The sequence below is a fragment of the Tamandua tetradactyla genome, chromosome 15, assembly GCF_023851605.1.
Source record: "Tamandua tetradactyla isolate mTamTet1 chromosome 15, mTamTet1.pri, whole genome shotgun sequence".
In the NCBI taxonomy this organism is placed as follows: domain Eukaryota; kingdom Metazoa; phylum Chordata; class Mammalia; order Pilosa; family Myrmecophagidae; genus Tamandua; species Tamandua tetradactyla.
The window spans coordinates 76545298-76558862 of NC_135341.1; the positions used below are offsets into that span (position 1 = coordinate 76545298).

The following is a 13565-nucleotide window of genomic DNA, read 5'->3' on the forward strand; positions in this document are numbered from 1 at the left end:
GAATCCCAGCTCCTCCACTTCTGGTTGTGTTTTAACAGTGCTATTATTTTCTACTTGGTGTCTGTATTAGCACAGCACTTCCCATGAAAAGCGCATGCTTTAGTGTTGAATGGTCTGGTGTTAAAGTCAACTAACTATTTGGATGATTCTTAGACAAGTTACTTAACCACATTGAGTCTCAGTCTCTTTACCATAAAGAGCTCACTAGAGAAAGTGAACTAACAGTATATATAAATATGTATGTATATGTATGTATGTGTCTTTGTGTGAGGGTGTGTATATAATAAATATATGCAATAAAGAGATTTATTACAAGGATTGGCTCACATGACCATGGGGCTAGCAAGTCTGAACTCCATAGAGCAGGCTGCAGCCTAGAAACTCCAATAAAGTAGATGTTGAAGTCCTCAGTCAGAATTCTCCAAAGAAACCTGGTTAGTTGGATATTCTGGCAAGAGCCAATGTTGAAGTTGAGGCAGAATTTGAAACCCTCAGTTCTGGCCTCTAACTAATTGAAAGAAGAGAAAACCCACATTGCTGAGGGCAATTTCTTTTGTTGGATGGAGATGTAACCAACTAATTGCGGATGCAATCAACTAATTGTAGATGCAAATCGTATCTACAATATGCCTTCACAGTAACAAGGAGGTCAGTGTTTGATCGAATAACTGGATACCATAATCTAGCCAAGCTGACACATGAAATTAATCCATCTTTCTTTCTGTGACTTTAATTTTTATAATTGAAATACAATTTATTTGCAATGAAATGTAAATTCATTTTGCTATACAGTTTGAAGATGTTTGATTTTAAAAAAACAAACATGTAACCCACTATCAAGATATAGGACATTTCTATCTCCCTAGTAAGTTCCCTTTGTCCCTCCCAATCACCACGGCCCCCCTCCTGCCAAAAAAAAAAAAAGAAAAACACAGAGGCAAATTCTATTTTGATTGCATAACTATAGCTTATTTTCATCTGTGCTAAAGTTTCATCTGAAGAATCATACAGAATATATTCTGTTATGTCAGGCTTTCTATGAATTTTAATTAAATTTTTCACTTTCTATTGTACTGTCTTTTTCCTCCACATTTTATGTGGATGGCCTGTCTTTAACACATTTAAAAATCATGGATAGAGGGATCTAACTTTAAAAATCTGAGAGAATGGCTTGGTGTTTTGGAGATACTGGTTAACTGGTTAACTGGTTAACTCCTAGCAATGTGACCATGTTAGTTTTGACAAGTTACCTAAACTCCCTGAACCTCATGTGTCACCTTTAAACAATGGTTGTAATATTGTAAAACCTCACAAACATTTTTATTAGGATAAAATGAAATAATGTATGTAAAGTACCACCACATGTAGGTACTGAACAATTGTCAGTACCCTCCCCTTTTAGAACAATGAGTCTAATAACAGAAACTAACCAGTTTCTTTGGCTGTTTCTGTGACTAATCACATGTCCATCACTTACCCTGATTGTATGATTCTGTCGGTTGCTAAGTGGGCCCAAATCAAGGTTGTTCTCTTATACAATCACAATTGATATTTATTTATCCTTTTACAGTTTATAGAACGTCATTTAGATATGTTAGCTCTTTTAATCTTCATTGCATCCCTATGATAAATAGCTCATATTTGTTTCATGATAAAGAGACTGAGACTCAACATGGTTAATTAACTTGTCTAAGAATCATCCAAATAATTACTTGACTTCAACACCAGACCATTCAGCATTAAAGCATGCAATTTTCATGGGAAGTGCTGTGTTTCCTGAGGTGAAGACAAGCGTGACCCAGACTTGCAAGTGTTGCTGCTGTTACTCCGCACCCAGGTGAGTTTCCAGGTACAACTTGGGAGCCTAGGAGCAGGCAGGGCAGATGCTGCACTCCCCCAAGTTTGCCACTAGCCCCCGTATTTCTCCTGCTCAGGTGGTGCTTGGCTTTGAATTGGCTATGGCCCAACAGGGCATTAGTTCATCAGCAGGTGTGTGTTATTTTGGCCATTTGTGCTGGTTTGAAGCTGTTATGTACCCCAGAAAAGGCACCTTCTTTTCCTACTAATCCAATCTTGTGGGGGACAGACCTACTGTGGGGTGGAATCTTTTGATTAGGTTGCTTCCTTGGAGATGTGACACACCCAATTGTGGGTGTGACCCATTAGCTGGAGCTGTGACTCTGCCCGTTCAAGGTGGGTCTTAATTCAAGGAGAGTGCCTAAAAGAGCTCATGGAGAGCAAGCGCTCAGAACTGACACAAAGAGCAGAGAAATGAAACCAAGACACAGACATTTGGAGACGCTAAGTTAAAAGATGAAATCCAAGATTTGCCCCAGGAAGGGCTCACAGGAGCTCAGAGAGGAGGCCACTGGAACCAGGAGCTTAAAGCAATGAAATGCAGGAACAAAGGGCTAGGAACAAGGGCTAGAGATATTGCCATATGCTTTCCCATGTGACAGAGAAACATGGGAAATGACCAGCCATCCTTTCTTATTGATGCCTCAATTTGGACATTTCATAGCCTTAGAACTATAAATTTGTAACCTGAAAAATCCCCTTATAAAAGCCAATCCATTTCTGGTATATTGCATTCCAGCAGTTTTAGCGAACCAAAACACCATTGGTGTGATTTATTTGTCAGATACTATTCTGGTGACTAAGAACCCAGCAATAAGCAGAAATTTTGTCTACTTTAGGCCCCAAATCCCTGTTCCAATGAATCTTACATTCTAAAAGGGTAAGATGGACAAACATGTTCATTTACTTATTTAATGTTGGGGAACAATAAGTACATTTAAGGTTGGGGGCAATAAGTACTTGGGTGAAGAAGAAATCCAGAAAGAGGAATCTGGAACGCCAGAGCATGGAATTTGCTGCCTGAACTAGTGTGGTGAGGGAAGGTTTTATTGATAAAGTGAAGGTGGGGGAATAAACCTCACAAAAATTCAGATGATGGAGAGGGTGTTCCAGGCTGAACATTAAAAATGTTCACATTAAAAAGAACACATTAAAAAGTATGAGGGAAGAGAATACTTGGCATCTTCTAGGAACAGGAAGGAGGCCTGTGAGATTGGTGCAGAATGAGTAATGGGGAGAAGGTAAGAGAGAAAGGAGTAACAAGGAGTTATTCAATGAAGACTTTTTGGGCACTTTAAGGATTTGGGCTTTTATTATGAGTGAGATGCAGAACCATTAGAGGATTCTGAGCAGAGGAAGGACGTGCTTTGACCTATTTGTAATAAATCATTCTGGCTCTAGGGTGAGTAAAGATTATAGGAAGGCAAGGTTGAAGGCAGGGAGACCAGTTAGGAGGTTATTGCAACAATCTCAGTGAGAGATGATATTCTACTTGGAGCAGAGTAGAGGAGTAGTTGGATTCTAGATATCATTTGAGACTAGAGCACATAGAATTCATTCATAGATATGTTGTGGGTTTTGAAAGAGGTTTTAAAGAGAAGCCAAGGATTTTGTTTGGAGACTGAAAGAAGGAAGTTGTCATCAACTGAGATGAGGAAGACATGGATAGGAGCAGGTTTGGGGAGGAGCACCAGGAGTTCGTTTTTAGACAAGTTGAGTTTGAAATCCCTGGTAAACACCAAGTAGAGATATTGGGTAGAGAGATGAATATATACAAATCTACAGTTTAGGAGCAAGATCTGGAATGAAGATACAAATTTGAGAGTTGTCAGGAAAGAGGAGAGATTGAAAGTGAGAGGCTAGGTGGGCACATCTAGAGTGTGGGAGTGTAGACAGGAAAGGGAGACCCAGTTGGAGTCTCAGTGGAACTAATGAAAATGTGAGTTAAAATGAAAACTTTCCCACAATTACAGAATTGTTATTGGAGATTTTTTCTTATTATCACTTTTTAAAATTTCTGTAACATTTTTATCTTTCTTCTTATCCACTCTTTTCTTTGTGAAAGATGTTCTTATTCATTTCAATTTAAGTTAAAAACCAGCCCTGCAGGCCACTTGATTTGGATCCCTCCTAGAGTAATGGGCACTGAAGTTATCATTGCCTCTGTTTGCAGCTGCTCTCCACTCTTTGCAGCTCTCTAGAAGTTAAGAAGGAGGCTTGGAGTCATAAAAACAAGTATAATATTGGTGGACTCTAGGGCCTTATCAATGTAAGGAACAGAGTTTCATTTAAAAAAAAAATCTGCTTTCCTGTAAGAAGTAAAGATAAGAAATATTCCCACTATTTTGTTTTAATCTATGACCCTGCAAACTGCCTTCATCTTACAACAGAAGAAACAAAATCCTATTTTGTTTATATGTGGGTAACAGAAATAATCCATCACATAATCTTTAGGTTGTTTCAACAGATCACTTGAGAGTAATATAGAGATGAAATGAGAGATAAAATACCTGGAAAACTTTTGTTTCAGTTACTATGGCTTCACAAATTACTCTAAGATTTAAGTGGAGTAAAACAAACATTTGTTATGCTCTCAAAATCTGTGGTAACAAATTTGGATAGGGCACAGCAGGGATGGCGTGCTGTGCTCCGTGATATCTGGGCATCAGCTAGAAGACCAGAAAACTGGGCCCTGATGTCATTTGAAGGCTTGCTCACTTACATGTCTAAGCAGTTGCTACTGGCTGCCAAATGGGGCTACATGTCTTCTCCACAAGGACTAGTTTCGGCTTACTTGCTGTATGGTACTTGTGTTCCAAGGGTGAGTGTCCTGAAAAAGAGAAAGTGAAAGAGGAGAGAGCCCAGTGGAAACTGTATCCTTTACCTCAGAAGTCATCTAGCATCCCTTCCACCATATTCAATCAGTAGAGGCAGTCTCAAGCCTACTCAGGTTTAAGGGAAGGAATGTAGATCACAGTGCTCACTGGGAGGAGTGTCAATCACATTATAAGGATAATATGTCAGATGGGATATATAAATTGGAGCAGCCAGCTATGGAAAAATGCAATCTGCTACAGATTTAGTTAGCGATTCTCATAAAGCATAAACTATTAGATTTTCAGAGACTTTGCCTTGGGAAGTAGAGAGGAGTTAAATACTTCAGAGAAAAGATTAGGGTAAGAAGTTTAAGCACTAATTTTAGGAATGTTCTTTCCTTTTTTTTTTTCCCTTCCTCCTCTGGAGGCCATGAAAATGTTTCTTTGGGAAATGGCTTGTTTCTATTTCAGGTTCACTGTCTCATTAGGAAAATATTTGTACATGGTGTTGCTAGATGACAAGTTTCTCAAAAGGGGACAGGGAATGAAATATGGTGGACTCACAAACAATTACTGTGGACCCTGGAGAGTTTGCAGGTATCACCCATAGGAGATAAGAGAGGAGCATTCCTAGGAGAAGCTTTTCTGCTCCTTGACCAGATACCAGTGAATTCCTTAAACCTACCCTGGGCTTATCTTCCAACATTTTCCCTCCAGATGTCTGCAAAGAGAATCAGGCTAAATCACACCTTTTCCCTCTATAGATTTAGACCTTAGGGGAAAAAGCTCTTCTCTTCCCACATACAAAATAAACACCATGGACCCATTTTTAAAAGTGATTGGTGACTATGTCCAAGTTAGAGGACAGATGACATGATTAGGAACTGCTAGATAAAGGCTGAGAGGGCTGTGACTGAATCCATGTTCTGAAGGCTCAGGGTAAAGTGAATGTAAATATATGTACCAAATCTGGGGAGATGTTTGGGGTGATTTCAAATTCCCAAGCAGTGCATATGCTAAGGAGGCAAACATCAGGGTGATGTTTTCTGGCTTCACCTATATACACCCCGATTAAAGGAAGTTTTAGGCTTCCTTATCAGCCCTCCTAAGCAAGGTGGTACAAAGAAGGAAGAAAAATTAAAAAAAAAAATAAAGAGCATCTCTGGTCATAAAAAATTAGAATCTTAATGCAGTTTGACTGGACCATATATTTGCTATTTTCAAAGAATCATACAGCAAAAGCTGAATTGGTGTTATTGTCATCAGACTTTGGACATTATTACCTTAGAATATTGCGCTTACAGTTCCTACAGGCATTGGGGTTTGGATGTATGGGTGCAGCAGCAGAGGCATCCAAGAGAATGGTGGGTGCTATGAGAGATGAATGGTCTAGAGATTTCCATGTTGATAGAGCAGGACAGAGAGAGGATGGGGAAGAGGCAATTTCCAAAAGAAAGTAGGGGTGCAGTGGAGGTGGCTCTATGCAGTTAAAACAATATTGTTCCTCACATTAATCTGAAGGAATTTGACCCAAAGTTAATGGTATTTTTAATGATTAAAAATACATACAGGATGGGCCATGGTGGCTCAGCAGGCAGAGTTCTCGCCTACCATGCTGGAGACCCAGGTTCGATGCCCGGGGCACACCCGTGCAAAAAAAAAAAAAAAAAAAAATACATACAGTTCACTTGGTAGCTGCATGGACTTGAGAAAAAAGTTACTTAATCCTCCTGTGTCTCAGTTTACTTGCCTGTAAAGTGTGGATAGTAATTGTAATTTCTTCATAAGGTTGTTATAAGTATAAAATGGGTTAATACATACAAACTCCTTAGAGAAGTGCCACACATGTAGTAAATAAGTACTCCATAAATGCTAGCTACCTTTATCAGAAAACTCTGGGCATTACTACTATTTCCAGAATTATAAATGAATGGTACAAGATGGACTTTTGCATACCTGTTAACCATTTCATTGAAATGCTCACTTAAAATAGGTTCTTTGAAAAAAGCTTATGAGTAGAGTTTACTGATCAATCTTTGAAGACCTGAGACATATTCATTAAAGCTTTTCACACATGTTCTATTTCACAAATATTCTAGCACCCTGTCCTTTCAGGCACGTGGTAACATTTTATTCTCTACCTGCTGGAAATTAAGTGTGCCTATGTGTCTTCTTTGGACAATGATTTGAAATCTTTCTGGGTAGAAACTCCATTGTCATGAAATGTTTTGCCACATTCTCTTTTCCCTCTAGGATGACAACTGGCAACATCCAAGATTTTGGCTTCTCCATTAGCCTGGATCCTGACTGACGTCTCACAATGGATATGCAGCATGAACATGAAAGGAAATTTTGTTGTCTTAAATAACTGAAATTTCAGAATTGTTTGTTACTGCAACTTAACATAGTGTATCCTGACTGACACCGACAATAAATTCTAGATATTAATGAATGACACATAGTAGTTGTGTTAGTTAGATTCAGCTGTCAATTTGGCCAGGTGAGCATACCTAGTCTTGTTGCTGCGGACATGAGCCAATGGTACGTGAACCTCATCTGTTGCTCATTACATCTGCAGTCAGCTAGGAGGCGTGTCTGCTGCAATGAGTGATGTTTGACTTAATTGGCTGGTGCTTAAATGAGAGAGCACAAGGTAGCATAGCCTAAGCAGCTCGGCATTCCTCATCTCAGCACTCGCAGCTCAGCCCAGGCTTTTGGAGATGCAGAAAGAAGTCACCCTGGGGAAAGTTGTTGGAACCCAGGGGCCTGGAGAGAAGACCAGCAGAGACCATCCTGTGCCTTCCACATAAGAAAGAACCTCAGTGGAAAGTTAGCCGTCTTTCCTCTGAAGAATTAACAAAATAAATCCCCTTTTATTAAAAGCCAATCTGTCTCTGGTGTGTTACATTCCAGCAACTAGCAAACTAGAACAGTAGGTGCTCAATAAACATATTAAAAGCAGATCTTTTTTTTTTTTCATCTATATGTTGGGGGTAGAGAGAAAGAGAGACTTCCAATATTTCTTCTTCCTTCAATTGTATAGGCTTATTTTAAATAAATTCGGCATAGGGTGGGCCGTGGTGGCTCAGCAGGCAGAGTTCTCTCCTGCCATGCTGGAGACCCAGGTTCAATTCCCAGTGTCTTCCCAGGCAAAAACAAAAAAAACAACAAATAAATTTGGCATAAGAGCATTTGACATATAATGTTGAACTAACATGTTTATTTTGTTAATATAGTTTAACAATATGCCTCACTTTATAAAAACCTTTTACTATGTGTTGTTTTAAATAGTAAGCACTTCAATTCTTTAAAATCAGCTAAGTCAGAAAAAACAAACAAACAACAGACTTAACACAGCTCTTAAGGAACCTCCCGAAATTTGCTCTTAAGTCGCTTTTCTAAATCTCATTGACATGCTCATTTAAAATAGGTTTTCTAATTTCTCTTTTCTAGCTCTTACTGTGGAAACCAGGCTAATTTATGACTTTAAGGAACCCATTCAAAATAAATCCTATGTTTTTATCCCAATGGAACTGACATCTTCAAACAAGGCTTCTGAAAAGGAGGATATCTTCAGGCATTGAGTAAGGTGGGAATGGATCTTCTTTGGCTAAGTTTCATACGAATGAACATCTGCATAATTAGGATATCAATTTAAAAGAGCTTCTCATTACTAAAAGCAAATGTTCTAATGCAGGACAAAAACACCTACATTTTGTGCAATGATGCTTTATTATTTAAAACTCTGACATCAGTGGAAAATTTATGTTCAAGTAATAAATTTCAGTCCAACCTCACAAAAGCGAGTCCATTTTTAAGGCTGCTATCTCTGTTTGCTTGGTAAAGACTCATATACCCATCATTCTAGCACTTGCAAACACTAGTAGATAAACTATCTTTCATTGCTCTGGCTAGTTTTAACTATCCAGTTCATCCATCTCCTTACTCTGCTCTAATTTATGAGTCCTCATTTTCTCTATCTAGAAATTCTTTCAAATGATGTCATTTGATGTTTTTAAACATCTAGAAACTTAAGAAGCACTGTTTATTTGGCTCTTTGAAATGGCATTTCCTACAGTTTTTTGGACTAGGGAAGAGTATACAGTTGGGTTCAAACTTGTGAAGATTTGGTTTGCTATGTCTGGGATTTTGCCGTATCATTTCCTCCCAATCCAGTTGGCCCATTTTCCTCAGAAATGTCTCTTAAATCCACTCATCCTTCTGCCCTTCTTGGGCAGTACTGCAGTCCAAATTTCAAACTTCCCACCTGGCTTCCTGGTACCATTCTTCATCTGTGATCAGAATTACCATTTGAGAAACCAAAAACCTAGAAGCTCACTATCTGCCTAGGGGACAAACCTGAATGCTTCAGCATTTAGAATTCACCTTCCATCTTATCTTGTGCTCCGATGCTCACAGCCCTCCAAGGACATGTTTGCAGCGTCACTGCTCATGCCTGTGAGGCTCAAAGTTGTTTTCCTTGATGTAAATATCATACTCCTCTACTCTATTCTCCTAAATATTTGTTCTTTAGGATTTAGCTTCCTGGGAAGGCTTCCCTGGCTTCTTTAGTAACTAACTCCTTGGTGCTCCCATAATACTTGGTACTTACCTCAATTATCACATAAACTGTACGGTATTGTAATAATTGATGTCATGGTTTAGCAAACATTTTCTTAAAGGGGCAGATAGTAAATATGTGAGGCCCTGCAGCCATGTGGTCTCTGTCCCATCTATTCAACTCTGCCATTGAGGCATGAAAAGAGCCATGCACAATGGGAAAATGAATGGGTGTAGCTGTGTCCAATAAAACCCTATTTACCACTGGGAATAAGACAGATCCTAGGTAATGAAAACACCAACAAAAATTCTGGCAAAGTTGTGGGTACCCAACTCGGTCCCTAAGCTGAGTGGGTCTCAGTGAGCAAAATAAGCAAGCATATTTAGTAAGAGGTTGGCAATTGTAATGCTGGTAGTAGAATTGGCTTTCTGAAGATCCAGAGCAAAAGGAATGCTCATACTAAGAGTGAACAGAAGGGAGGTGACTATGTAAGTGAGAGTCCCATTCACCCACATGGTTACCTTTACCTCAGATCTTTATTTCTTTATGCCATTTCATTCTCCACTGTCCAGTGTACTTTCCTTTGAGTCTGAAGAACTCCCTTTTGCATTGCTTGTAGAGCAAGTCTAGCGGTGATATACTCTTTTAGCTTTTTTTTCTGGGAATGTGTTAATCTCCCCTTATTTTTGAAAGACAGCGCACTGGACATAAGATTCTTCATTGGCAATTATTTTCTTTCAGCATTTTAAATACTCTGTCCCATTGCTTTTTGCTTCTGTGATTTCTGATGAGAACACTGGCATTTAATCCTTTTGGAATCCCCTTGTACATAACACGTCCCTTTTCTCTTGCAGCTTGCAGAACTCTCTCCTTGTCCTTGGCATTTGGCAGTTTAACTATGTGTCTGAATATAGTTTTCTTCAAGTGTATCCTGTTTGGTGTTTTTTGTGCACCTTGAATATACACATTCATGTCTTTTGTTAAGTTTGAGAAATTTTCTGACATTATTTCTTTGAATACTTCCTTGGCTCCTTTCTTTCTTCTCCTTCTCTCATTCCCACAATGCATCTATTGGTAGACTTGACGGTATTCCACGGGTCTCCGGCTCTGTTCACTATTTTAGGTTCTTCTTTCTTCCTGATCCTTATCTTGCATCATTTCAATTATCTTGCCTTTGATAACACTGATTCTTTCTTCTGCATGCTCCAATCTGCTGTTGAAACCCTCGAGGGAATTTTTCATTTCAGTTGTTGTGGTCTTCAACTCCAGCATTTCTGTCTGATTTCTTTTTTAAAATTTGTGCCTCTTTATTGAGATTCTCATGTTGTTCTTTCATTATTTTCCTGATATCCTTTAGTTCTTCCTGTTTTCCTTTATCTCCTTGAACATATTGAGGATCATTTTTTAAAAGTCTTTGTCCAGCCTACAAATGCTCTAAAAAATAAATTCTATCTCTCTCTCTTTTTATACCTATAGATATATGTATAAAGTCTTTGTCCGGTATGTCCAAAGTCTGGTATTCTTCATTGATAATAATTTCTGGGCTTTTAACTTGCTCTTTTGGGTGGGCCATCGTTTTCTTCTTTGGCTACATTATAATGTTTTGTTGCACACTGTGCATAGTATTTTAAAGTGTTAACTCTAGGATTTGATCCCTGAACTGTCTTTTCCTAAGTTTGTATACAGCTAGTGATATGGTGGGGATTTTCTTGAAAATCAGGAGCTAATAAAAACATATCAACCATAGTAAAAATAACCTTTCACAGTCTCTTCAAGCTGGCTCTGTGTTGGCTGGTGTTCTCATTCAAAGTTTGGCACCACTATCAAGAAGATTAGCCTGAGGTGAGTGTGGAGTGCAGGGTTTTCTCCATCTTTTCTGTGATTGAGCCTTGCTCTGGGCTTGTGCTTGCTCGTGGCCTTAGGAATTCCCCTGTTTACAGGAAGGGAGTGCAAATGCTTCCTCTACTCCCTATGAAATAGACTTTTTCCCCTTTCTAGGGTCCTTTATTCTATTTTGTAAAGCACATCATCCCAAAGCATGTAATCCTTTGCTCCAGACTACTTTGACTTAATCGTTGCTGATGCTGTTTTAGCTGTCTGCACTCTGCTTCCGCCCAGAGGATAATTTCTGGGAGAGCAAGGCTGAGACAAGTTTCCTGGTTTAATCTTTCAGGCTGTCAATGATAGATTGGCACCAACAAGCATGCCTTCTGCTATGCACATAGTTTACTCTGCTCCCTCCAGCACAGGACCAAGGACTCACAATGGGAATATAGGCTGGCTGCACATTGCACCGGGGAGGGGTCAGCAAGAGTGCCACAAGCTTCTAACATTTTTGAAGCTGTGTTTCCTTGATTTGGCACTTGCACAGTTTATGCAACCCTTTAACTGTTTTCAGAAGCTTTGAGGAAGACGGCTCTGTCCATTTTTTGCTAGTTGTCAAAGATTCTGTGGGGGAACAGCTACCTGGAGCATCTTATGCTGCCATTTTGGGCCAAAGATAGCTCAGTTCATTTTTAATACGGAGAATTTAATTTTATTCTAATTATCTAGCAATCCAGACATGAAAACCGTTCTCCCAACCATTTAGGAAGGCTGAGAGTTTACTGTAATCCTATGATTTGGCAATATGACATTTCAAATTTTTCTGTGGGGGATCAGAATCTGGGAAAACTGACAGCCCTGATTTTTATATCTAGAGGCCCAATAAAACCTGCTTCTCTGTTTCCCAGGATCTTGATACCACAGGCAGTTTCACAGTCATCTCTTCCTTCTTAAATACTTGTGGAACCATTAAAGGTAGAAAAAGTCACACTGGTTTGATATGTCTTTTGACTGTTTTAGTTTGTTTCTGATGAGGGCTTTTTGCTGCCTGATGTTAGAATTAAAGGTTGTAGTTCTGGTAGGTCCTCTCTCACTTGTTTTTTCCTCCTATAGCATCACATGTCTTGTCCTGACCCAGAAGGCAGGACTAGAGCTTGAAATCTCAGAGCTGATGAGGCAAGTGTAAGATCACAGGTGGGTTGATGAATCCCTCATGACCACATGTGCTATGTTTTAATTAGTGGAGCTTTTCTTATCTCTGTGACTGTATTTTAATTGCCTAAGAGCAGCCTCACTTCCTAAAGAAGGTTCACAGAGGCCCAATAATTATTTATTGCTGCTTATCTATAAGTTCCAGATAGTTTCATATAACATAGCTTTAACTCCACTCACAGTTACAGGTGAGAGACCTACCTGTGGTGAGTGGCCAATTTGATTGTCAGGCCCTTTTTATGAACTCTAGCTGTGAGAATCCATTCCTCCTCATATAACTCTTTAAATGGGCAATTCATCTTCTGTATGTGTGCAGAATGATAGCTAGCACAGATGGAATGCTTACATTGCACCAGGCACTGAGCTAAGATTTTTATATTTATATTTCATTTAGTCCTCCCAGTTGGAAGAGGAGTGTTCCATTATTGGCCTTTGTCTCAGAGAGGTTAAGCACCCTACTGATGGCCACACAGCTACACAAGTGTAGAGCCAAGATTTGAAGCCAGGCAGTCTGATTTCAGATCATATATATATGTCTATTAAATGCTTGACATACTTGTCTATCTCATCTTCTTCACAATCCTTTGTGGTAGGAAAAGACCCTAAATAAAGCCAAAGAAATGACCCCAACAGAGAAGTTACATTTCAAAGGTCCTCAACAAACCAATTTCTTATGCTAAGGCCAAGACCATGCCCATAACATGGCACGCAGTTCCATATAGGGATTGGACATAAATGTGAGAGGAGAGAACAGAACTGGAAGGTAAATAAGACTTTCTCTGTATGATAGACTCCTGCTCAGTATTCTACTCTGTTGGTCAAGAGGAACAGAATCAGTTAACTTCAGAAAAGTGACAGAGCTATTCTAAATTTACATTTGGGTCAATGAAGGATGAGGAATCTCATGAAAATCTACCTTGTAGGGTTAGATCTTCAATCCAGGAGATTGAGAGGAACTGGGAGCTGGGGCAACTCAAAGCATGTCAGGAATCTGGACCTCTGAGATCCTTCATTATCAAGTCCAGCTTCTCAGCCCATCTGTCCTCTTTGGGTTACCCATTTCTTGCCCATGCCATCAACTATTATTCTTCCCTTATTTTCAAGTCCAATAATTAGATAGAAGATCTGATTGGCTCAGCAAATATCTGTCATCTCTGTTTGGAGAGAACCCAAAGTCTCATCAGAACTTGCCATGGGCAGATGATTTGGTGTCCTTATGTCAAATGTCCAGCTGGAGCTGGAGGGACAGAGATGGGTAGGACATAATAAATTGAAAATCTTGGTCACCTAGACCA

The 13565-nt window shown here is 39.3% G+C and overlaps 1 long non-coding RNA gene across 3 annotated transcripts in view; it reads left to right on the top strand.

Moving 5' to 3' along the window:
* The window catches only part of LOC143657589 (uncharacterized), a 121262-nt gene that overhangs the window by 93640 nt on the left and 14057 nt on the right, over positions 1 to 13565 (top strand). For 2 of the 3 annotated variants that reach the window (XR_013162912.1, XR_013162913.1), the window contains exons 4-6: positions 8127 to 8262; positions 12172 to 12252; positions 12864 to 13033. This is a non-coding gene — a long non-coding RNA (uncharacterized LOC143657589). Of the gene's footprint in view, positions 1 to 6926; positions 7553 to 8126; positions 8263 to 12171; positions 12253 to 12863; positions 13034 to 13565 lie in introns of those variants that run through there. The other variant, XR_013162911.1, reaches the window with a different exon arrangement.